Raw genomic sequence first — 27051 nt, forward strand, 5'->3', positions numbered from 1 at the left:
TAAAAGTACAATCCAAATGATTTTGTGTATTTTCTTTCTTGCTGGGGGTTTAAAAGGCATTTTGTTGACAAGATGTGAAAAGATCAACTTGGAGAAAACTATGGAGAAAAACTGAATTGCATATGGGCCAGAGTAGATTTCACTAAGATGACTTTTGAAGAACAAAAAAATATCCCAGTCCAAAGATACTTCAAGTGTGTCAGAATCCTCCCTCAAGTGAAACCAGATGTGCTGAATTTCCTCTTACTTGGACGGCGTAAACATTACACAGGAACCTCTATACAGCAATACTAATGGGAGGGAGACAGATGTTGAAACTTGCAGAGTTTTTAAAAATAGAATACGATTACTAAATGAGAAGTTGTTGAAGTGGACAGATAAAATCAATTAATCATGCAGAGTTTAGAAAAAAAAATTGAAAGATAGAGTAATGGGGGGAGGGGGGTTGTGCTCTTTAAGGAGGAACTGTAGTGAAAATAACATCCGACCTAATAAAACCTACGGTAAGTGTCTTTGCGTTCCATGTCCCTGTGTGTGTTTTCTCTCTGCGCATGTGCAGGGACGCAGAGACACTGAGGGGGAGTGACGCGCGGCTTGCATGGGAGGACGGGGCCAGGGGGCAGGCGGGCATGTGTGCGCACGCAGCGGGCGTGTGAGCGTGCTGGGAGGACGTATGCGCGCCTGGTGGGCGCATGCATGCTTACATGTGGCAGTGACAGAATTAGAGCCTGTTTTTAAACGGGCTTAGGTCACCTAGTAATGGATAAAATTGCTAATTTTTAATGTATTCATTGATAAATTGTATAGTATGTCCTCTCCCAGATTTACATTCTTTCTTTTTCTTTATCCACTTCCTGGTCACTGTGATTGGCTCACAATGATCAGGGGGTCAGGAGCCAATGAATTCGACTCCTCCCTGTGCTGGTGGGGATGTGCTATTGCGTCCTGTGCTCAGAACCCAGTGGCGGTAAAACTACGCCGCATCAGGCAGCCACAGTGGGGCATAGTTTTAACTAGCAGGTATTTACCGAAGTGAATGAAATCTAAAGCACTTCCATGTAGTTTGAGAGCTTACCTACACTTATTTAGAATCTGTTGGCCCTCATGCTACATGGGAGTGGTAAAATTGGCCAATCATTTGCCAATCAATATTGGATGTGTGGATGGTGCCTGCACCTTTTGATGTGGGTTCCCACAATGGCTGCAATCTCTGTTAAATCCGTGACTGCCTAGTGATGGACGGTGGATAGGCTGTCAGTCACTAGGAAGGTGGATTTCAGTGGGGATCGCAGTTGGTTGCTCCCCTTCAAACACTAGGAATCCAGCTCAGGAAGTTTCGGCGCAGCCGGCGCCACCATAGACCGTAATAGGAATTCCGGCTATAGCGGCACACAGTGAGTAACTTTGACGCCGTCAGAAAACAGACCTGAAGTTACTTTTAAAACACTGTAAATTGGCCGCCAGCAATATCTGGAAGCTGAATTACATCATTCCCCACCATCCATGTGGACCTGGAGGGAGAATAGTAATTAACGCCACCGGGACTTGTGCAGAAGCAGGATAAGCCATATATCGGCTGTATCCTGCGCCCAAGTCTCCCGGCGGCCATTTCTCTCGTACGCCCTCCCCTTGCCCTCCCATATATTACACTCCCTGCCTGGGGCAGGGGCTTGAAGGAACACAAGAGCACATTTCCTTCTATTCCTTTTGAAACTGAACATTGATTGTATTTTCAATGAGTGTTTGTCTCTTGTTTTGTATTTTATTCATATGTGTTCTAATGTGCACTGTGACTGTGAGTTTATGTGCATTTCTGTTGTGTGGGACCCCACCTGCTTTGTGGCTCCTACCCTTTAAAGGATGGAGGGTGTGAGATCCACAGCGATTGGCTCTGGTTAAGTGCCAGGTTACGGCTTCAAAAGCATAAAAGATGAGGTTGCGTTAACTTCTGGCAGCTACATGTTTTGATAAAGAGATGTGGTATTTTGCTGGCATGTTTATTGCTATACAGAGTATTTGATAGAGAACCGAGTGTGCTGTGCAATATCACTACAAGACACCCTGGGTGTTAAGGCCCGATTTATACTTTTTGTGCCACTAGGCCAAGTATGTTGTGGCTCCCCTTTCTTGTGCATCAGCCTCTCCCATTCCATGTGCAGCCCCCTCTTCCATGTGTATCACCCATGTACAGCAGCCCCCTCCCATTCCATGTGCAGTCCCCTCTTCCATGTGTATCATCCATGTACTGCAGCCCCTCCCATTCCATGTGCAGCCCCCTCTTCCATGTGTATCATCCATGTACTGCAGCCCCTCCCATTCCATGTGCAGCCCCCTCTTCCATGTGTATCATCCATGTACTGCAGCCCCTCCCATTCCATGTGCAGCCCCCTCTTCCATGTGTATCATCCATGTACTGCAGCCCCCTCCCATTCCATGTGCAGCCCCTCTTGCATGTGTATCACACATTTAGTGTAACCCCTCTTTCATGAACAGCTCCCTTGGGCATCAGTTTCCCTTTTTCCATGTGTTGCTTCCCATTTTCAGTATTCAATTATAGCAGCACTCTCCAAAAACGTTAAAAGAAATCACGCCTTGAGAAAGGGGGACCCTGAAAGGCCCCAAAACAATTGTCAGTTTTTTGTGGATATGTCAGCTCAATAAAAAGAGCGTGATTTCTTTGAATGTTTTTGGAGAGTGGTGGTATATTTGAATACAGACTTTGATAGTGGTTTGCCTATGCCACAATACCAAGCACCCAACTATTTATGGTGTGCCCAGGGCCGGCCCGCTCATGAGGCGGGGTGAAACTTTTGCCTCAGGCGGCAAATTTCCAGGGGCGGCACCCGCCCGTCTGTGGGTGCGGGGAGCCGGCCCGCTGAGCTGGAGGGGTAGCTGGCAGGACGGGGGTATTGGGCCAGCGGCGGGGAGGGGGGTCGGACCCCCCCCTCCCTCGCCTGGGTCCCCCGTCCTCCACTCCCCTCCAGCCTAAATAGAAGCAGCCGTATGTGTAAGAGGCTCGGGCGGGGAGACACTCACCTCCTCCTCGCTCCAGCGTGCGCTCCACTGACATCACTTCCTGCAGGAAGTGACGTCAGTGGAGCGCATGCTGGGAAGAGGTGAGTGTCCTCCCCGCCCGTGCCTCTTACACATACAGCTGCTTCTATTTAGGCTGGAGGGGAGCGGAGGACGGGGGACCCAGGCGAGGGAGGGGGGGGTCCGACCCCCCTCCCCGCCGCTGGCCCAATACCTCCGTCCTGCCAGCTACCCCTCCAGCTCGGCGGGCCTCAGGCGGCAAAAAGTCTAGGGCCGGCCCTGGGTGTGCCCAACCATAACTTTCGATACTGCTTCCCATTTTCAGCCTCCTCTTTCATATGCAGCAACTCCTCTTTTATGTTCAGCTGCCGCCAAAGGCCCCGGCCTCTGGGGCCTTTTCAGAAATCCGACCCTGGGTGTGATGCTTGAGCAAAGCCTATTGACATTTGTTTGAGGTCTTTAGAACTGCTGTTATACTTTTAGGTCTTCAAGTTTTCATTCAATTGGAAATAAAAATGTACAGTTCTAAAGATCATTTAAATGCAAACTTTAAAAAACTGCACTTACCTTCTCTGCCCCTCTATTTTTTCCTCAGAATCCCTTTCCTCCCTGGCTCCACCCCCACTCTTGGACTGGTGACAGAGAGTCTTCAGGGCCACCTTTCCTACAATTCATTGGTAAGTGGATAGCTGCCCTACCATCAAGGCAGCACCCATTAATTCCCTATATTGCAGATTCCTGCACTCCTCTGAGGACAGTCAGTGACATGACTATGTACTCTGTAAAGTGCTGCAGAAGATATCAGTGCTGTATAAATACATAATAATTATATGGTAGTGATATCAGACTATGACTGTGGAAGGATTAGGTGGTGAGCTCCTCTGAGGACAGTCAGTGACATGACTATGTACTCTGTACAGTGCTGGAGAAGTTATCAGTGCTATATACAGTGGGTTGCAAAAGTATTCGGCCCACTTGAAGTTTTCCACATTTTGTCACATTACTGCCACAAACATGCATCAATTTTATTGGAATTCCATTTGAAAGTCCAATACAAAGTGGTGTACATGTGAGAAGTGGATCGAAAATCATACATGATTCCAAACATTTTTTACAAATAAATAACTGCAAAGTAGGGTGTGCATAATTATTCGGCCCCGAGTCAATACTTTGTAGAACCACGTTTTGCTGCAGTTACAGCTGCCAGTCTTTAAGGTACGTCCCTACCGGCTTTGCACATCTAGAGACTGAAATCCTTGCCCATTCTTCTTTGCAAAACAGCTCCAGCTCAGTCAGATTAGATGGACAGCGTTTGTGAACAGCAGTTTTCAGCTCTTGCCACAGATTCTCGATTGGATTTAGATCTGGACTTTGACTGGGCCATTCTAACACATAGATATGTTTTGTTTTAAACCATTCCATTGTTGCCCTGGCTTTATGTTTAGGGTCATTGTCCTGCTGGAAGGTGAACCTCCGCCCCAGTCTCAAGTCTTTTGCAGTCTCCAAGAGGTTTTCTTCCAAGTTTGCCCTGTATTTGGCTCCATCCATCTTCCCATCAACTCTGACCAGCTTCCCTGTCCCTGCTGAAGAGATGCACCCCCCGAGCATGATGCTGCCACCACCATATTTGACAGTGGGGATGGTGTGTTCAGAGTGATGTGCAGTGTTAGTTTTCTGCCACACATAGCGTTTTGCATTTTGGCCAAAAAGTTCCATTTTGGTCTCATCTGACCAGAGCACTTTCTTCCACATGGTTGCTGTGTCCCTCACATGGCTTGTGGCAAACTGCAAATGGGACTTCTTATGCTTTCTGTTAACAATGCCTTTCTTCTTGCCACTCTTCCATAAAGGCCAACTTTGTACAGTGCATGACTAATAGTTGTTCTATGGACAGAGTCTCCCACCTGAGCTGTAGATCTCTGCAGCTCGTCCAGAGTCACCATGGGCCTCTTGACTGCATTTCTAATCAGCGCTCTCCTTGTTCGGCCTGTGAGTTTAGGTGGATGGCCTTGTCTTGGTAGGTGTACAGTTGTGCCATACTCCTTCCATTTCTGAATGATCGCTTGAACAGTGCTCCATGGGATGTTCAAGGCTTTGGAAATCTTTTTGTAGCCTAAGCCTGCTTTAAATTTCTCAATAACTTGATCCCTGACCTGTCTTGTGTGTTCTTTGGACTTCACGTTGTTGTTGCTCCCAATATTCTCTTAGACAACCTCTGAGGCCCTCACAGAGCAGCTGTATTTGTACTGACATTAGATTACACACAGGTGCACTCTATTAAGTCATTAGCATTCATCAGGCAATGTCTATAGGCAACTGACTGCACTCAGATCAAAGGGGACCGAATAATTATGCACACACTACTTTGCAGTTATTTATTTGTAAAAAATGTTTGGAATCGTATGATTTTCATTCCACTTCTCATGTGTACACCACTTTGTGTTTTTCATGTGGAATTCCAATAAAATTGATGGAAAACTTCAAGGGGGCCGAATACTTTTGCAACCCACTATAAATACATAATAATAATATGGTAGGACATTAGACTGTGACTATGGTAGGATTAGATTGTGAGCCCCTCTGAGAACAGTCAGTGACATGACTACGGATTCTGTAACGGGAACCTTAAGTGAAAAAAAGAATTGACGTTTTACTTAAAACGCTAAAATGCTCCTAGTCCCTCACCATCATCCCGCACTCCACCATTCCCCTCCGTAAGCATGTGTGCCGATGGCCATGTGTCTTCTCTATCAAGGTCCCACGTCTGGGAGCTTTCTGTGCATGCGCGGCAGCAGTTTTTGCATACTGCACAAGCACAGAGTGCTCCCGGGTACGGGAGGGCATTGGTGGAGGCGTGCGTCATGGGGCTGACTGGAGGCAGACAACTGGGGGCCAAGCAGTGCCAGATGACAGCGAGGGACCAGGAAGACTTTAGGGGCTGGAAGATGCAATTATTTCTTCACTTAACGGATACATCTAGGAATTGTAAAAAAAAAAATCAAATTTACTTACCTGGGGCTTCCTATGTGTCCCTCGCCACAGCTCCGCTCCCCGCCGGTCTCCCGTGGCCAGGTGAGTGCATGTGCGAGCACGTGGCCGTTCCGCTCAGACTCCCATGGGCAGGAGCCTTCTGCACAAGTGCAGTACTTTTGGTCCTGCGCAGAAAGATCCCGGCTACAGGAGCGTGACTACACGCCCGCTTAGGCGCAGAGGCCGCCCACCTGACCAAGTCCGATCCCGGGAGACCATCTTGGAGCGGAGCTACGGCAAAAGAGAAAGCCCCAGGTAAGGAATTTTTTTTTAATTTTTTTTTACAATTCCCATATGTGTCCTTTATGCTCTCCTTTAACTGCTCCGCCTAACGCCGATAGGGCCGGGAAGCTGGCAGCCGCAGGACCGCGTAACTGCCGACTGGCGTGAAGTCCTGGGGCGGGGCTTTGCAGAAGATCACGCGCCAATGAGCGGCGATCACTACAAGGAGATTGTTAGACTCTATTTACATTGTACAGCACTGCGATCTACAGCAGCGCTGTACTGGGGACAGCCGTGTCATTCGGCTGTCCCCTGGAGAGGCTCACAGAGCTATCGTCTATCGTAGGCTGATGTCTATGAGAGCTGATCTCTGTGATTGGCCGGCGGGGGGAGGCAGGGATCAGGGATAAAGAAAAAAAAATGTATTATTAAAAAAAGATAATTAAATTAATATAAAAAAACACTGCCTGCAGCATCGATCAGAGCCCACCAACAGAAATCTCTGTTGGTGGGCAGAACAGGTGGGGGGGATTCATTTGTGTGCACGGTTGTATGTCTCTGTAACAATCCATTAAAGCTGCATAGTCCTAATTTGTAAAAAATAGGAAAATAGCCTGGTCACAGACAAGGGGGTGGGGGTGGGTGGTTAAGCAAAGGAAGCCTTGCTTTACGGAGTAAATATTGTGGCGGTGCCGCTCAGTTTGGCGCAGGGAGAGCACAATGACAGCTTTCCCTGCTGACGCTAAACTCCCTGCCGACATTAAATACTATTCCCTCTCCGAGTGCTCGAAACTCAGAGGGGGATGTAGTTCAGGGTCTGGCAGCCGCTGGACCCCAGAATTACCGCTACGCGCGGTGGGCGTCATAGGAATGCTGCTGTGACGGCACCCACATTACCTGCTTCAGGCTTTACAAGGTATAACACGGGAGTGGGCAGGCAGGTTTTCTGTGGATATATGCATTTTTCAAACAAATATTTTTTCTTTTGCGGAAACTGCAAGTTTTCACAAAACTTTTTTTTTCTTATGCATAATTCTAAAACAATCTACTAGTTATAAAAAAAAAGTGAGCTTGGACATTTGGTTTCAATGATGATCACTTGGAGCTCTTTAAAGTTCTTTAAAGTTTAAAAATGAAAACCATGCTTGTCTCAGCGAGATATAAAAAAAAGATGGGGGAGAGAGAAAGTCAGGCCTACGCAAATACATTTTTTTCTGGTGTAATTATCTTTCTAGCAAAGATTAAATCATGCTTAAGGTAATTGCTGACATCCTCTGCAGCCTGTAAAAAGTGAGCCCTGTTCTGCCAAGTCTGCCCAAGCCAGGCATATCAAACGCATGTTTATCTTCCATCCCAACGATCATTCCTTAATTGCTTGACAAACAGAGGAGCAAATAACAGCAGCATTGCCTCTGTGCAGCAGAATAACGTCACACACGTCTATCAGACCACCGCTAATAGTTCACGATAAACCGTCAGGCATTTTTTGTTTGTTTTTAAAGGCTTATTATTGGGAACCGATGAAGGTAATAAAGATAAACCTTTCTTGTCTTTCAAATAATAGTCCTGCTATAACAACGGGTTTAGTTAATTCAAAAAAAATGAGTGGATCACAGTACGACAGGTGGTAAGACTGCTTTCCTCACTGCCTGGACATCTTGCCTGCCCAGCCTTTTACTGTAAGCGGGCCCCTTCTGAGATTTGGTTGCATAAGAATTTGAGAACTGCCTTCACTAAGCAATACATGATTGCTGCCTCCACCAACTTATTACATGATTGCTACCTGCACCCAATTATCAAGTGACCGCTGCCTCCACTAACTTATGTGATCACTGCCTCCATCAACTTATCACGTGATTGCTGCCTCCACCAACTTATGTGATCACTGCCTCCACCAACTTATGTGATCACTGCCTCCATCAACTTATCACGTGATTGCTGCCTCCACCAACTTATCACGTGATTGCTGCCTCCACCAACTTCTCACGTGACTGCTGCCTCCACCAACTTATTACATGACTGCTACCTGCACCAAATTATCACATGACCACTGCTTTCAGCAACTTATCATGTGATCGCTGCCTCCATCAGCTTCCCATGTGACCGCTGCCTCTGCCAGCTTATCACATAACTACTGCCTCCACCAACTAATTACATGATTACTGCCTTCACCAGCTTATCCCATGACTGCTGCCTCCAGTAACTTATCACGTCACTACTGCCTCCACCAACTTATTATGTGACAGCTCCCTCCACCAACATATCAAATGACTGCTCTCTCCACTAACTTATCTTGCTGCTTCCAAAAAATTATCATGTGACCGCTCACTCCACCATGTCATCAGGGGACCACTGCCTCCACCAAGTCATCAGGTGAAAGCTGGCTCCGCCAAGTCATCAGGCAACTGTTGCCTCCGCCAAGTCATCATGTGACCTCTGCCTCCACCAAGTCATCAGGTTACAGCTGCCTCCACCAAGTCATCAGGTGACCACTGCCTCCACCAAGTCATCAGGTGACCACTGCCTCCACCAATCCATCATGTGAATGCTGGCTTCACCAATCCATCATGTGACACAGGAATTATTCCACTTTGTATTTGTTTTGGATTCAGCATCACTTAAAGGACAACTGAAATGTAAGAAGGATGTGGAGACTGCCATATTTATTTCCTTTTAAACAATACCAGTTGCTAAGCTCTCATGCATCAGTAGTGTCTGAATCACACACTTGAAACAAACCTACGGCAACTGCAGTCAAACTTAGTCAAACATCTGATCGGTATTCTTGTTCAGGGTCTATGGCTAAACGTATTAGAGGCAGAGGATTAGCAGGACAACGAGGCAATTAGCATTTTTAAAGGGAAATAAATATGTCAGTCAGCCTCCATATCTCTCTCACTTCAGTTAGCCTTTAAATATTTTCATGTAGGAAAGCATGGCTTGTGCTGAGAAAGTTGGGCGATACTATATGTCTATGCAGTATATTTGATCATCGTGGTGCGGATCTTAATTTATGTTGAAGCAGTAAGTGACAGATTTACTTAAAAGTCTTAGTACAAAAAAATGTCCTTGGCTGTAGGACTGAATCATTGGATCCATCAACGGGAAAAAAAAAATGCAAGCTGAATGTGAAATTGCCAGCGGTGTCCGCATCACCACGTGACGGCCATCAAACATCATCAAGCCCTCTCTCTCTTCCTGTCTTGTTCATTTTTAATCTCTGTGCAGGCAGCACTATTTTATTTGGAGACCGCAGTGCTGGATCCTTTTATGTCTCCTGACAGGCTGCTGGCAGCCGCACCATCTTATAATGGGACAGGAATGCTAACTGGACACCGGCACAAAAGCAATCTGTAACAATGACAGCACCAGCAAAACTTAAAAGGATTACAGCCTAAGATAAAGGCCAGATTCAGGATAACACAAAACATAGCACAGAAAGAGAAGCTACAGTATACTATTATTAATATTTATATAGCGCCGACATCTTCCGCAGCGCTGTACAGAGTATATATAGTCTTACCACTAACCGTCCCTCAAAGGAGCTCACAATCTAGTCTCTAACCATAGTCATATGTCTATGTATGTATGGTATGTATCTTTTAGTCCAGGGCCAATTTAGGGGGAAGCCAATTAACTTATATGTATGTGTAACGAACGGGGCAGCTGCGGCGAACAGCACCGCCGCCGCAGCTGCCTCCATGCCGCTCCCCGTCCTCTCGGTGTCTAGGACGCCAAGGACGGAATGTTTGTTCTCTCAAGGGGTCACCGTCTCACGCGGGCGCGCGCACAGACGGGACCTTTATGCAAAGAGGAGGCTCGTCAGCTGACCTGCTGGTTGGCTGACGTCAGAGGAGCCTCACGGCGCCCAGGATTGGCTGGCTGCAGGGGGGGGGCGTGCAAGTGAGGTCTCCTCTGCTTCTTAAGCCTCCGGGCTTCATTCGGACACTGTCTGCTGTCGTGAATACTTCTTGTGTTAGCGCTCAGACCTCAGACTAGATCCCAGGTGTTGAAACCAAGGACTTCACACCTAGAATTGTTATATTGTATTGATTACCTGTGTATGACTCTGGCTAAACTCTGACTCTGATCTCGTTTACTGATTCTGTACTTCTGCCTATCTGCCTCAAAGTTGCTGAACCCCTGCCTGATTACCGATTACTCTTCTGCCTCACGATTCTGTTCTGATACTGTCCTCTCTGTTGCCGACCCTTGCCTGTCTGACCATTCTACTCACCAGTGGGCCCTCGCCACTGGTGAGGTGTTAGCTTCTCCAGCTCCTCTGGTGAAGTTATTTTCTAGTGACTAGTTCCTCCTGCTCCTAGGCTGCAATACAGTCTGAATCGCCTGCTCCTCAGGTGATCCCTAGTTGCAGTACTGTTTGTACCTCCTGCTCCTAGCCTGCAGTATGGTAGGAATCGCCGGCTCTTCAGGTGATCATTAGTCACAGTATTGTCTGTATCTCCTGCTCTTCAGGCTACAATACAGTCTCAATCACCTGCCCCTCAGGTGATCTCTAGGCTGTAGTACTGTCTGAATCACCCACTCCGCGGGAGGTTCTATCTCTTCAGTCTTGGGGCTCGATTCACAAAGCGGTGCTAACCCAGTTAGCACGCCTAAAAGACTTTAGGCATGATAACCATTGCACCATGCTGGTGAAAAGCCAGTTTAGGCGTGATAAGTTTAGGCGTGATAAGTTTAGGTGTGATAAGTTTAGGCATGATAAGTTTAGATAAGTTTAGATCGCTTGCAAAGTCCCGCACGCAAAGCAGCGCCATTAAACTTTATACAAAGTGCACCAGTCTTTGCTAGCGTAAAGCTTTTGATCAGCTGTGCACTGCAGTGCTAACGCAGTTGCCGCTTAAACTTATCATGCCTAAACTTATCACACCTAAACTTATCATGCCTAAACTTATCACACCTAAACTTATCACACCTAAACTTATCATGCCTAAACTGAGTTTAGGCATGATAAAGGGCTTTTCACCAGCGTGCTAACTGTTAGCACCGCTTTGTGAATCAAGCCCTTAGTATCTCCAGCTTGCTGGGGTTGGTACTCTAGCTCACGGGCAGTGTGCCGATAGTACCTCACCAGCCCCTCTGGTGAGGTCTCGCCAAACTATTAAAGTTATTGTACTCTAGCATACGGTCAGTATACCGATAGTACCTCACCAGCCCCTCTGGTAAGGTCTCGCCAAACTATTAAAATTACGGTTACACCAAGCACTACACACTCAGCTCCTTGCGTTGCTATAATGGTATTATTGGTGATTCTGCAGATCACACATAATCAGGTATAGTATCTGCATTATTGGTGATTCTGCAGATCACCAAATAATCAGACATCTGAGCTGCAACACTCTACCGTTACAGTATGTTTTTGGAATGTGGGAGGAAACCGGAATGCCCGGAGGAAACCCACACAGACACATGGAGAACATACAAACTCCTTGCAGATGTTGACCTGGCTGGGATTTGAACCAGGGACCTAGCGATGCAAGGCATGAGCGCTAACCACTAAGCCACCTGCTGCCCACTACGCCACCTGCTGCCCATACTACTACAATATAATCTCGTTATAGTAAACTCTAATACAGTAGAGCATGGGGTATAGTAAATTAAATGTCTAGTTCCCAGCCAAGCCCCATTATATGTAAGTATAGTGGTATAGTAAACCCAGATGTCATAGAACTTCTGTTATAATAAACATGTTTTTTGGCCCTTGCAGTATTCTGCATCCAGCTATAGTGGAAAGTGGGTGGGCCCATACATCATATGTCAGTCAGAGACCCATGAGCTGTAGTTGGCGGGACAGATGGCAGCCACATTAAGCCTGCTTGCGCACTACTCTGGGCCTGCGTGAATCACCTCAAAAGCACCGGCCGGTGAGACCTATGCTTCCTGTGTAAGCTGCTGCCTGATCACTGAGGGAACTACCTGTCATCTGTGACTTGCTAGTGCATGGCTGCATTGCTACAGCATCATCCAGGCTGCACAGAAATGTGGACAGAGAAGCACACTATCAGTTAGTGTTGGGCGAACAGTGTTCGCCACTGTTCGGGTTCTGCAGAACATCACCCTGTTCGGGTGATGTTCGAGTTCGGCCGAACACCTGACGGTGCTCGGCCAAACCGTTCGGCCATATGGCCGAACTAAGAGCGCATGGCCGAACGTTCCCCGAACGTTCGGCTAGCGCTGTGATTGGCCGAACGGGTCACGTGGTTCGGACCCAAACGCGCTCTGATTGGCCGAACGGTCACGTGGTTCGGGTAAATAAATACCCGAACCACGTCATATCTCCGCCATTTGTCTGTGGGTTTAGCTTTGGGTAGGCAGGCAGGGTAGTTCGCGCTCCAGCCACGCTAGCCAGGGTCCCCCCTGTCATTGTGTCACTGCTGGGAACAGTAGTACACCGCTTGCTCAGCCACACTATATAGCATTCTGTTTACTGCCACTCTGTGTACCTCGCTCAGCCACACTATATAGCATTCTGTTTACTGCCACTCTGTGTCTGCTGGGAATAGTAGTACACCGCTTGCTCAGCCACACTATATAGCATTCTGTTTACTGCCACTCTGTGTACCTCGCTCAGCCACACTATATAGCATTCTGTTTACTGCCACTCTGTGTCTGCTGGGAATAGTGGTACACCGCTCGCTCAGCCACACTATATAGCATTCTGTTCACTGTTCTGTGTCTGCTTGGAATAGTGGTACACCGCTCGCTCAGCCACACTATATAGCATTCTGTTTACTGTTCTGTGTCTGCTGGGAATAGTGGTACACCGCTCGCTCAGCCACACTATATAGCATTCTGTTTACTGTTCTGTGTCTGCTGGGAATAGTGGTACACCGCTCGCTCAGCCACACTATATAGCATTCTGTTCACTGTTCTGTGTCCGCTGGGAATAGTGGTACACCGCTCGCTCAGCCACACTATATAGCATTCTGTTCACTGTTCTGTGTCTGCTGGGAATAGTGGTACACCGCTCGCTCAGCCACACTATATAGCATTCTGTTTACTGTTCTGTGTCTGCTGGGAATAGTGGTACACCGCTCGCTCAGCCACACTATATAGCATTCTGTTTACTGTTCTGTGTCTGCTGGGAACAGTAGTACACCGCTCGCTCAGCCAGAGTATATAGCATTGTGTTTACTGCCACTCTGTGTACACCGCTCAGCCAGACTATATACCATTGTTTACTGACACTCTGTGTACACCGCTCAGCCAGACTATATACCATTGTTTACTGACACTCTGTGTACACCGCTCAGCCAGACTATATACCATTGTTTACTGCCACTCTGATTCTGCTGGGAACAGTAGTACACCGCTCGCTCAGCCAGACTATATACCATTGTTTACTGACACTCTGTGTACACCGCTCAGCCAGACTATATACCATTGTTTACTGCCACTCTGATTCTGCTGGGAACAGTAGTACACCGCTCGCTCAGCCAGACTATATAGCATTGTGTTTACTGCCACTCTGTGTACACCGCTCAGCCACACTATATAGCATTGCGTACTCTGCCAGTCAGTGTGTATATTGCTGGGATCAGTAATACTCCACTCACCGTCAACCACTATATGAGCTCAACATGAGTTCCCCAGAGACCTCCGCTGTGAGCAGCACTCCCAACAACAGCAACAGCCAACGCCCCACGCAAGCTATAACATCCACCCCAGCAGCCAGTGGTCAGCAGCAGCCCTCCCCGGAGGAGAACGTTGTGTCCATCAGTCCGTCGCCAGAGCGATTAATGAGGGCTGCCATTGAGGAGATGATGGGGCCTGATGTGGAGGAGGAGGTCTGGCTCAGGCCAGCATCCCAAGTTAATGTTGAGGACGATGAGGGGTCTGTGTCTGGGGATGTTGGGGTGGCAGAGGTGGTGGGTGGGTCAGACTCAGGAGAAGAGTTGTATGATGAGGATGATGATCGGGACCATCTGTATGTGCCTCAGAGTCCGACCCCGGAAAACATGTTGTATCGTGTGTTTAGGTACTAAAATCTGCGTTCCCTCCCAGTAGTGTTGGGCGAACAGTGTTTGCCACTGTTCGGGTTCTGCAGAACATCACCCTGTTCGGGGTGACTATATAGCAGACTATATAGCATTGTGTTTAATGCCACTCTGTGTACACGGCTCAGCCACACTATATAGCATTGTGTTTACTTCCACTCTGTGTCTGCTGGGAACAGTAGTACACCGCTCACCCGCCACTGTATAGCATTGTGCTCTGTGTCACTGCTGACAATAGTGGTACACCGCTCACCCACCACTGTATAGCATTTCTGTACTGCCACTGTACTGCTGCCAGTCAGCGTGTACTTTAAGGATAAGTGAAATGAGGAAGAAATCCGGTGAAAGAGGGAGGGGCAAGGGAAGAGGTGTTTCCCCTGACGGTTCACGTACAGGCCACAGGGGAGCACCCAAGAAAACCCACTCAATACTGCCCATGTTGTCCAGGACAACAACCCTCACAGATCCAAAAGAACAGGACCAGATAATTACTTGGATGACCTCTCAAGCGTCCAGCAGTGGGTTAAGCAGCACCAGCACATCACGCACGAGGTCCGAGTCCTCAGCCAGTTAAAGTCTGGGCTTTCTTTGAAGACTGCACTGAGGATGTTACCATGGCGATTTGCAAGGTGTGCAAGACCCGCCTGAGCAGGGGGAAAAGTATTAACAACCTCTCCACCACCAGCATGAGCCGCCACATTCTATCCAAACATCCCACTCTGTGGGCAAACGCGGCAGGACAGGGTACCACCAGCAACACTGCCTCCCTTGGGTTCACCAGACTCACCACCAGACCCGCCTCAGCAGCAGCAGTAGCCCAGCCATTGCGTGGTTCACAACATTCACAAACATCAGACGATGCTGACACTGTCACTTTCCGGACTAGTGCTCTTGAGGTCTCCCAGTGTTCATCAAACACAACAACCAACAGCCCTTCGGTGTGCAGCGCTACGGTTGAGTTGTCTGTCTCTGAGATGTTTGAGCACAAGAGGAAATTGCCAGCAAATGACCCCCGGGCCGTGGCAGTAACAGCCAGCCAGCATAGCCAAGCTTCTGGCCTGCGAAATGCTGCCATATCGAGTGGTGGAGACAAACAGCTTCAAGGGCATGATGTCAGTGGCCATCCCACGTTACGTGGTTCCCAGCCGCTACCACTTTGCGCGCTCTGCAGTGCCTGAGTTGCATGAGCACGTGGTCAGCTAAATAACCCGAAGCTTGAAGAATGCCGTTGCCTGCAAGGTTCACCTCACCACTGACACCTGGACGAGTGCGTTCGGCCAGGGTCGATACATCTCCCTTACCGCGCACTGGGTGAACCTTGTGGAGCCTGGCAGCGATTCCTCACCTGCTACGGCGCGGGTGTTGCCCACGCCGCAAACAGCTGGATAACAACAGCAGCACCTACCTCTCTGACTCCTTCTCCTCCAACGCATCTCAAAGCTGTACCTCATCCGGAAATGCTAACCCAGCACCAGCAGCAGTAGGATCGTGGAAGCAGTGCAGCACAGCTGTTGGCATGCGTCAGCAAGCGTTGCTGAAGCTGATCTGCCTTGGGGATAAGCAGCACACAGGGGAGGAAATTTGGAGGGGAATAAAGGAACAGACGGATTTGTGGCTGGCACCGCTGGACCTGAAACCGGGCATGAAGCTAGACACCTGGCACGAACTGGCAATGTACGCAATAGAGGTGCTGGCTTGCCCGGCAGCCAGCGTTATGTCGGAACGCTGTTTCAGTGCTGCTGGAGGCATCATCACAGATCGGCGTATCCGCCTCTCCACAGAAAATGCAGACCGTCTGACTCAAATTAAAATGAATCAATCCTGGATTGGAAACGACTACGCAACACTCCTGGACCCCAACCAAGTAACATGACCGATGAACATCTGGGATGGTTTAGCGTTTCCGGTCCCTGTTTATTGAACCTCTCATCTGTATTACATTTATGACTGCATGGCGGCAAAAAGCATTGCTGCTATATCCGCACGCTTTTTGTCCTCATGCAAGGCTTGGGTTGTTGTGTCTCACAAAGCGTGGCCTTCTCCTCCTGCGCCTCCTCCTGTTCCATCACGTGTGCTGCTGCTGCTGCTGCTGGGTTACCGTTGCCGGTCCCTGTTTATGGAACCTCTTATCTTTATTACATTTATGACTACATGGCGGTACAAAGCATGCTATCCGCACGCTTTTTGTCCTCATGCAAGGCCTGGGTTGTTGTGTCTCACAAAGCGTGGCCTTCTCCTCCTGCGCCTCCTCCTGTTCCATCACGTGTGCTGCTGCTGCTGCTGCTGGGTTACCGTTGCCGGTCCCTGTTTATGGAACCTCTTATCTTTATTACATTTATGACTACATGGCGGTACAAAGCATGCTATCCGCACGCTTTTTGTCCTCATGCAAGGCCTGGGTTGTTGTGTCTCACAAAGCGTGGCCTTCTCCTCCTGCGCCTCCTCCTGTTCCATCACGTGTGCTGCTGCTGCTGCTGCTGCTGCTGGGTTACCGTTGCCGGTCCCTGTTTATGGAACCTCTTATCTTTATTACATTTATGACTACATGGCGGTACAAAGCATGCTATCCGCACGCTTTTTGTCCTCATGCAAGGCCTGGGTTGTTGTGTCTCACAAAGCGTGGCCTTCTCCTCCTGCGCCTCCTCCTGTTCCATCACGTGTGCTGCTGCTGCTGCTGCTGCTGGGTTAGCGTTGCCGCGTGGTCCCTGTTTATTGAACCTCTTATCTTTATTACATTTATGACTACATGGCGGTACAAAGCATGCTATCCGCACGCTTTTTGTCCTCATGCAAGGCCTGGGTTGTTGTGTCTCACAAAGCGTGGCCTTCTCCTCCTGCGCCTCCTCCTGTTCCATCACGTGTGCTGCTGCTGGGTTAGCGTTGCCGCGTGGTCCCTGTTTATTGAACCACTTATCTTTATTACATTTATGACTGCATGGTGGTACAAAGCATGCTATCCGCACGCTTCTTGTCCTCATGCAAGGCCTGGGTTGTTGTGTCTCAAAGCGTGGCCTTCTCCTCCTGCGCCACCCTCCTCCTGTTCCATCACGTGTGCTGCTGCTGGGTTAGCATTACCGGTCCCTTTTCCTGGAACCTCTTATATGTATTACATTTATGACTGCATGCCGACAAAAAGCATGTTACCTGTGCAAAGAAAACAGACATTTCCCGCATTTAAAAGACAGTTTTCCCTTTGAAACTTTAAAATCGATTTTCTCAAAAACTATAAGCTCTTTTTGCTAAATTTTTTCCTCTTGTACCCACTCCCAAGGTGCACATACCCTGTAAATTTGGGGTATGTAGCATGTAAGGAGGCTTTACAAACCACAAAAGTTCGGGTCCCCATTGACTTCCATTATGTTCGGAGTTCGGGTCGAACACCCGAACATCGCGGCCATGTTCGGCCTGTTCGGCCCGAACCCGAACAGCTAGATGTTCGCCCAACACTACTATCAGTACTGTACCTGTATTCACTAGTGAGTCCTATGCTCCCTGTGCAAGCTGCTGCTTGATTACTGAAGGAACTGCCTTTCATCTGTGACTTGCTTGTGCATGGCTGCAATGCTACAGTATTATTCAGGCTGTACAGAAATGTGGACAGAGGAGTACACTATCAGTACTATACCTACAATAACTGGTGAGACCTGTGCTTCCTGTGCGAGTTGTTGCATGATTATTGCATGGGGAAAGCCTCATTAGGATCCAGAGGCTTCCCCCTCCCAAGGTAAGTATCCCACAGAAGGGTTGTTTTTTTTTGTTACAGGTTTGTAAAGGGAACCTGATGTAAGGGGATATGGAGATGGCCATATTTTTTTTTCTTTTGAACAATACCGGTTGCCTGGCAGTTCTGCTGATCCTCTGCCTCAAATGCATTTAGCCATACCTTCTGAACAAGCATGCAGATCAGATGTTTCTGACTGAAGTCTGACTAAATTAGCTGCATGCAGCCAGACAACTGGCATTCGTGACCAAGCGTGACTCAGCCAGGCTTTTGGGCACTATTGTGGGTGACAGGAGGCACCTGGGGAGACGGCGAGGGACGAGAGGCCTTAAGGGGGCTTAAGGAAGCCCCAGGTAAGTGTGGTACCTGAGACACACACACACACGCACACACATATATATATATATATATGTATATATATATATATATATACAGTGGAATGCGAAAGTTTGGGCAACGTTGTTAATCGTCATTGATTTTCCTGTATAAATCCTTGGTTTGTATGATAAAAAATGTCAGTTAAATATATCATATAGGACACACACACAGTGATATTTGAGAAGTGAAATGAAGTTTATTGGATTTACAGAAAGTGTGCATTCATTGTTTAAACAAAATTAGGCAGGTGCATACATTTGGGCACCACAAAAAAGAAATGAAATCAATATTTAGTAGATCCTCCTTTTGCAGAAATTACAGCCTCTAAATGCCTCCTGTAGGTTCCAATGAGAGTCTGTATTCTGGTGGAAGGTATGTTGGACCATTCCTCTTTACAAAACATCTCTATTGCATTCAGGTTTGATGGCTCCCCAGCATGGACAGCTCTCTTTAACTCACACCACAGATTTTCAGTTATATTCAGGTTGTGGGACTGAGATGGCCATTCCAGAACATTGTACTTGTTCCTCTGCATGAATGCCTTAGTGGATTTTGAGCACTGTTTAGGGTCGTTGTCTTGTTGAAAGATCCAGCCGCGTCGCAGCTTCAGCTTTGTCACTAATTCCTGGACATTGGTCTCTGCTGACACTGAGTGGAATCCATGCGGCCCTCAACTTTGACAAGATTCCCAGTCCCTGCACTGGCCACACAGCCCCACAGCATGATGGAACCACCACCATATTTTACTGTAGGTAGCAGGTGATTTTCTTGAAATGCTGTGTTTTTTTTTTCCTCTATGCATAACGCCCCTTGTTATGCCCTAATAACTTAATTTTAGTTTCATCAGTCCACAGCACCTTATTCCAAAATAAAAACAAAAGTTTGCTTTCCTAAAACAGAAAGAATTTGCGATAATTCAGGTTGTAATGAGCTTGAGATGTCTCCCAGAGCACCACTGCTGAATATATGCAAATTAACCATTGTACCCTTAGAAGCTAAACACACCTCCAGAACCGCTGGAATGCAATGATGTGTCAGCTTGTTAATTTGTACAGAGCCATAATAATCCAACATGCATACAGACTGTTTCAGATTGTTTGATCCTCATCAGTGCATGGCATGGATTAATTTGACTCTATGGAGTAGGGCTTGTAAATCCGAAAGTTACAGACTAACCAGCAAGCTCATGGTGACCCAGAACTCATTGGAGTGTGTAAGGGACTACAATGGTCCTAAAAGCCCCCTTACTAAGATGTTAAGAAAAACAAAAGTTTGCTTTCCTAAAACAGAAAGAATTTGCGATAATTCAGGTTGGAGTGAGCTTGAGATGTCTCCCTGGGCATCACTGCTGAATATATGCAAATTAACCATTGTACCCTTAGAAGCTAAACACACCTCCAGAACCGCTGGAATGCAATGAATGCAAAATGAAGCTGGCTTGTCCAAATGTGCTTTAGCATATCAAGCGGCTCTGTTTGTGCTGTTGGCGGAGAAAAGGCTTCCTCTGCATACATCTTTTTGTGTAAAGTGGGCCTAATGGTTGAACGATGCACAGTGACTCCATCTGCAGCAAGATGATGTTGTAGGTCTTTGGTGCTGGTCTGTGGGTTGACTCTGACTGTTCTCACCATTCGTCGCTTCTGTTTATCTGAGACTTTTCTTGGTCTGCCACTTCGAGCCTTAACTTTAACCAAGCCTGTGGTCTTCCATTTCCTCAATATGTTCCTAACTGTGGAAACAGACAGCTGAAATCTCTAAGGGCCCATTCATACTAGAGCATTTTGCCAGCGATTTTGGCAAAACGCTCAAGCGCTAGCACTTTTTAAAGCACTAGTGCAATAATACCCTATGGGCCCGTTCTCACTTGGGTGATTTGATTAACACAAATCGACAAACACAAAAGTGTAGCCTGAACCATTTTCAGGCGATTTCCCGGCGATCGCGTTTCAGTGCTATAGAAGCGCTAAACGCAATCGCTAAAAAATCAGCAAGTGTGAATGGCGATTTTTTTCACGTTCAATGCAAAAAATCACCATAGCAAAAGGCTAGCAAAAGCGCTAGCGTTTTGCGTTTAGCAAGTGTGAATGGGCCCTTAGGCAGCTTTCTGTATCCTTCCCCTAAGCCATGATAGTGTACAATCTTTGTCTTCAGGTCATTTGAGAGTTGTTTTGAGACCTCCATGTTGCTACTCTTCAGAGAAATTTAAAAGAGGAGGGAAACTTACAATTGAGCCCCTTAAATACTCTTTCTTATAATTGGATTCACCTGTGTATGTAGGCCCGGGGTCACTGAGTTTACCAAGCCAATTTGAGTTTTAATAATTAAGGTGCATACACACATCAGACTATAGTCTTTGGAAAATGAAAGATCACAGACCAATCTTACCACCCTTCATGTAGTATGAGAGCCATACCTTCACAGTCTATTCTATGGAGCTAAACTCCACATCAGAAAAAATCTTTGCAAGGTGCTGTACAGACACAAAAGATCAGTATCTGCAAAAGATCTGTTCCTGCCAAAGATCCGTTCCTGCAAATTGCATTCATAGTCTATAAGATCTGCAGATCATCATACACACCTTGTTTAACTGACATCTTACCACATGAAGGGTGGTAAGATTGGTCTGTGATCTTTCATTTTCCAAAGACTATAGTCTGATGTGTGTATGCACCTTTAGTTCTAAAATAATCAATAAAATGACAGTGTCCAAATTTATGCACCTGCCTAATTTCATTTAAACAATTTAAACAATTATTGCGCACTTTTTGTAAATGCAATAAACTTCATTTCACTTCTCAAATATCACTGTGTGTGTCTGCTATATGATATAATTAACTGACATTTTTTAACATAACAACCAACGATTTATGCAGGAAAATCATGACGATAAACAACATTGCCCAAACTTTCGCATCCCACTGTATATGATATATCATCATGCATGCGCAGAAGACCCCGCCTGATGTGACTGAACCAGTAATCGGGGATGACTGCAGCTGAACGGTAGACCGCAGGAGGATGGCCAGACGTGCTTAAGGGGCTGGAGGAAGCCCCCGGTAAGTATAAAAACATTATTTTCTATGTCTCTGGTACATTTTAAGGTTTTGAATCGTGTAAAGATTCATAACTGATCTGCCAATGGAGCAACTATCAGACTGAACAAAAAATCATCCAACTTATGCTGGGCATACACGACTCGTTGTTGCCACTCGATTCTCCCGTTCAATCGTTTCGCCGCTCAATTCTGCAGTCGATTCTCTTATCTTCTGCTCGTTTTTTTTCTTATCTTTTTCCATTCACTGCTATCACAAATCGAGGGGCGAAACGATTGAGCTGGAGATCGGACATGTTGGAATTTATCTATCAAGCCATCTAAATGGCTCAAAACCGAACTGTGTATTCCCAGCACTAGAGTTCTCAGTTTATGAGACCTCAGACTCAGACTCCAAGTACCAAAAATTGTTCCGACTCCTCGACTCAGACTCCACAGCCTTGATAAGTAATGCAGTGTAGCAGGCGGTTGGCTACAGTTCAGCCAAGCTCAAGTGGGTGGTTAATGGTTAGTGTTAGGAGTAGGCAGAGGGAAAGTTAGTGTTAGACATAAGTTGGAGTTATTGTTAGGCGTAGGTAGGGGTAGGTTTGTATTAGGCGCTAGTAGGGGGTAGGTTAGTTTTAGGTGTAGGTAAGGGATATGTTAGTGTAAATTGTTAGGGGGTAGGTTAGTGTTAAGCGATCTGCTTCTGACACAGAAGACCTGGGTTCAAAACTCGGCTCTTCCTGTTTAGTAAGCCAGCAGTTATTCAGTAAGGAGTACTTGGGCTAGACTCCCTAACACTGCTACTGCCTACTGAGCGCGCCCTTGTGGCTGCAGCTCAAGTGCTTTGAGTCAGCCAGAGGTGTAAATAGGGGATAAATTCGTGTTAGGTTTAAGTAGCATGTAAGTTAGTGTTAGGCGTAGGTAGAGGTAGATTAGTATAAGGCAGCGGTAGGGAACCTTGGCTCTCTAGCTGTGATAAAACTACAAATACCAGCATGCATTTGCCTTTATTAATCATGACTGTGGCTGTCAGACTCCTGCAAAGCATTGTGGGACTTGGGGTTCCTTAACAGCTGGAGAGCCAAAGTTCCCTACCCCTGGTATAAGGCATAGGTAGGGGGTAGGTTAATGTTAGGTGTAAGTAGGGGGTAAGTTAGTGTTAGGCGTAGGTAGAGGGTTAGAGGGTAAGTTAGTGTTTGGTGTAGGTAAGGGATAGGCTAGTGTCAGGTTTAGGTAGGGGGTAGGTTAGTGTTAGGTGTGAGGGAGGGTTAGGCGTAGGGTAGTGTTAGGCATAAGTAGGGTGTAGGTTAGTGTTAGGTGTAAGTAAGGGATAGGTTAGTGTTAGGTGTGAGGGAGGGTTAGGCGTAGGTTAGTGTTAGGCATAAGTAGGGTGTAGGTTAGTGTTAGGTGTAGGTAAGGCATAGGTTAGTGTTAGGTATAAGTAGGGGCTATCCTAGTGTTAGGTATTAGTAGGAGGTGGGTTAGTGTTAGGCATAGGTAGGGAACAGTTAATCTGAGGTATGAGTTAAGGAAGTCAATAGTAGAATTTCTATAGTCTATCGGCATGAGTAGGCATCCAAATTACTGTATGCCGTTTTTAAATGTATACAGGATAAGGAAGGGAACAGTGTATCTGCCGTTCTGGGATTACCTTTGGTGTATCACTATCAGGGCAGCTGGACAGGTGGTAGGTGTTTTGCAAAGACCAGCCACCTCTCCCAAATCTTTCCCAGCGTATGAACGAGGGTTAGTTGAGGCATAATGTCAATAATACAATGTCAACAAAACCATAACAAGCTAACTTTGGGCTGGCAGTGTGAGAGCTCTGAAGGAAATTTTAGTTCTCTGTCTATTATCCAATAAAGAATTGTATGCATTTCAGCCCTATCATTCCATAGTCTGATCACATCATAGGCAAGCACGTTTCAATGCTGTCAGCCATTTCTCCTTATGGCCTCTTGCACACTGCAAGTGATTCCGATTCAGATTCCGCTTTTTAATCAGTTTTTACATCCGATTCAGATTCCGATTTGCAGTTTGCTCCCTGCACACTGCAAAGCGGAATCTGAATCGGATGTAAAAACTGATTAAAAAGCAGAATCGGAATCACTTGCAGTGTGCAAGAGGCCTATATGTGATAAAAATACCTGATTGAATCTATTCTAAAATAAAATCCATTGAAAATCAGTATGTGTGCGTGAGTGAGTGTGGCCATTGGTAGCCCAAGTTTCTGGACAAAGCATATTAATCAATTGTTCTTATACTAAGGTGCCCAGTAACCAGGGCTGTGGAGTCGGTCCAAAAATCCACCGACTCCGACTCCTCAGTTTAGGATTCCACCGACTCCGACTCCACGACTCCGACTCCTCTAATTTGCATATTACAATTTTGTTGATTAAAAGTATGTAACATGAAATTCGTCTCTTAACTGCCAACGCTTAGGAATTTAGAAGACAACTGAAGTGAGAAGGATATGTAGACTACTATATTTATTCCCTTTAGACTAAAACTAGTCCTTGGTAAGAGTACTTGTAAAAGGTACAACCGGAACAAAGAACATCTATCAAGTGTGGGTGCATGTAAGAATGATGTGCAGGTACTCTGCAGGGGAATGAGGAGATTGTAAACAGACAACACCTCTGTGTTCAATGTGCACAGCATTCTCAGTGGATTCCCTGCAGCTCTGTGGGGAGTGCATATGTAGAGTATAGTACTACTGTGTAACAAAGTAAACCTGAGACAGATGAAATTAAAGTTTTATACATACCTGGGGCTTCCTCCAGCCGCCTTCAGGATAATCAGTCCCTCGTTGTCCTCCTCCACCACCTGGATCTTCTGCTATGAGTCCAGGTACTTGAGTCAGTCAAGCGTAGTGCGCATGAACACACTCCGCCGTGAGCGTACTACACCTGTGCAGCACTATTGCGCAGGTGCAGAATGTTCCTGGCTGTGGGAGCGGCATGCGGCCGGACAGCGCTGACTAGCTGAATTACCAGGACTCATAGCAGAAGATCCGGGTGGTGGAGGACAGTGAGGGACTGATTAGCCTGAAGGGGGCTGGAGGAAGCCCCAGGTATGTATAAAACTTTACTTTTCATCCGTCTCAGTTACCCTTTAATTTGTAGTCACCAAACCAAATTTTAATAACATATCAAATTATTTTATTTCATCAGCAAAGGGAGTGCATACATTTGCATAAATCAGCATCAATGCAGAATTATTTCCATCTCGTTGACCATCTCTATTAGTGACACAGCTACACATCAGGCTTTATTCTTACAGCATAGATGTTATTTAGTATATATAAGAGATTCCTGTGTACACATCATATATACAGTCACAATCAGATATGTATATCTGACCTTAAAAATAAGGGGACTGCTTTATTGAAGCAGCACAAGTAACTAATTTTGATTGGTTTATTTCATTTTTGTGGACTAAGCACAGCTATTACTGTATATATACTGTATATATACATTATTTTTAATGACTATTATCTGAGAAATAGAACATTTTATCATATTTTCTATTTTAATTACAGTTACAAATTCATTAGGAGTCGGTGCATTTTTTCCCGACTCCGACTCCAGGCACCCAAAATTGCCCGACTCCATGACTCCGACTCCACGACTCCGACTCCACAGCCCTGCCAGTAACCAAACAATATTTTCCCTCAGATGCGACCATTCAATTTGCTTTGTGGGATCAAAAGTAATCGGAAGGTAATTATTGATTGTTCACATTACCCGGACTTTCTGTCTTCAGATACGATTGAAAACTCCGACATTATTATTATTTAGTATTTATATATCACCAACATATTCTGCAGCGCTGTCCAGAGTATATTGTCTTGTCCCTCAGAGGGGCTCACAATCTAATCCCTACCATAGTCATATGTCTATGTATGTATCAAGTAGTGTATTTATCGTAGTCTAGGGCCAATTTAGGGGGGAAGCCAATTCAGTTATCTGTATGTTTTTGGGATGTGAGAGGAAACTGGGGTGCCCAGAGGAAACCAGCACAGACACGGGGAGAACATACAAACTTAAATAGTGCCCTTGCTGGGATTTGAAGCAGGGACCCAGCGCTGCAAGGCGAGAGCGCCAACCACTATGCCGCCGTGCTGTCCACAGTGATTTATAAAGCGCCAACATATTCCGTGGCACTGTACAGAGTAAGAAACAAACATGGGGTACATAATAATACAGACCATGGTATACAGCAATAAAGAAAATACAGAATTGCCAATGACAGTGACAAAAGTAACATGAAAAAAATGTGTGACAAATTGCAAGACACAAAAGGGTAAGAGACATTCGGGTAGACTTCATTTTCTATTCCAATCAATAATAGATTGCGTTTCAGGACGATTTTCTCTACATAATGCGTGGTTTTCTGTACAATTCGATCGTAAAAGTCTGATCATAAGATTTTGAAAATATTGTACCGTTAATGGTCACCTTTAATTAGCTGAGCTCAGGAGCGATTTCACAGAGAATTCGTGCACTATGGAAAATCAGGCATCGGCCATCGGGCAGTAGAACATTGGTAAATTTACTGATACTCTACTATTTAAAGTGTTAATTTTCATTAGTAAAATATCAGTAATTGTAACCGATATTTTACTATAGCTAAACATAACCCTACTCTCACACAGAACCCTCCACTACTGATGCCTAACCCTAACCCCCGGTGGTGCCTAACCCTAAGACCCCCCCCCCTGCACAAACCTCCTTCCTGACGCCTAACCCTAAATGTCCCTCCTGCACCAAAAATGATAATTATCTGAACTTCCCTTTCCAATAGTTTCAACTGAAGTCTATGGTGGAGCCCGATTTGTCCAGAAGCCACATGCACCCGATTTGCCTGATGCCGAATTTGGGTAACACAACATACAAAAATCAAGATACGTGAACATTCCACTGAGTCACCCACTTCCATAAAGTTAACAAACAGTTAAGAACAAATTAAAATTTCAGTTTCTTTTTGCTGAATAAGTCCCATATGTCCCCCCACAATGCTCCCTGCAGACAGTAACCCTGAGCTTAGCTATGTGTTCCATAGCTATATAGGAAGTGGCAGCTGGGAAATGCTGATAAGAACCCCAGAAGTCTTGCTGGGCAGTGATCACTTACCTCCTCAGACCTGCTCCATGGAGGGGGGGTTAGGTAAGTCTCCTATGGGTTAGGAGTGGCAGTGTGGCTGCCACAGGTGTGCCCAGTGCAGAAGTAGAACTCTGGTAGTGATCAGTGGCCTCTCCTCATGTCAGCCTGGGCATTGTGCCTGCAGAATGTGATCTCAGCACTGCCTAGAGAGGAGGGCTCAGAAGCGTCTTATCCACCTCCCCTCTCCACACAAAGACACTCCATGCCTGTCCTGTGAGCAGAATAAGCCATCTAGTGATGAATGGCCAAGCTGCACCCTGACAGGAGACAGTCACTGCCAGTGCTGGAAGGGAACATAATGTACTCATTACTTCAAGGGGCTTCTTCCGCCTGGCATACATATTATACATACAGGGTGGTCAGGACACCGACAGCTGTATGGATTGTTAAATTAATTTCTGTGAAGGGCTGTGTATCCTGTCAGGCTCCTCACAAAGAGTGCCGGAT

General features: G+C 46.4%; 1 protein-coding gene across 1 annotated transcript in view; it reads right to left on the bottom strand.

Moving 5' to 3' along the window:
- Nucleotides 1-26734, bottom strand: part of SMIM3 (small integral membrane protein 3) — a 50261-nt gene extending 23527 nt beyond the window's left edge. Inside the window, exon 1 of the mRNA XM_068278086.1 lies at nucleotides 26575-26734. The gene's annotated coding sequence lies outside the window, so the exon portion shown is untranslated. The remainder of the gene's footprint in view (nucleotides 1-26574) is intronic.
- Nucleotides 26735-27051: the final 317 nt, after the last annotated feature.

Source organism: Hyperolius riggenbachi, chromosome 3 (genome assembly GCF_040937935.1).
Source record: "Hyperolius riggenbachi isolate aHypRig1 chromosome 3, aHypRig1.pri, whole genome shotgun sequence".
Lineage (NCBI taxonomy): Eukaryota > Metazoa > Chordata > Amphibia > Anura > Hyperoliidae > Hyperolius > Hyperolius riggenbachi.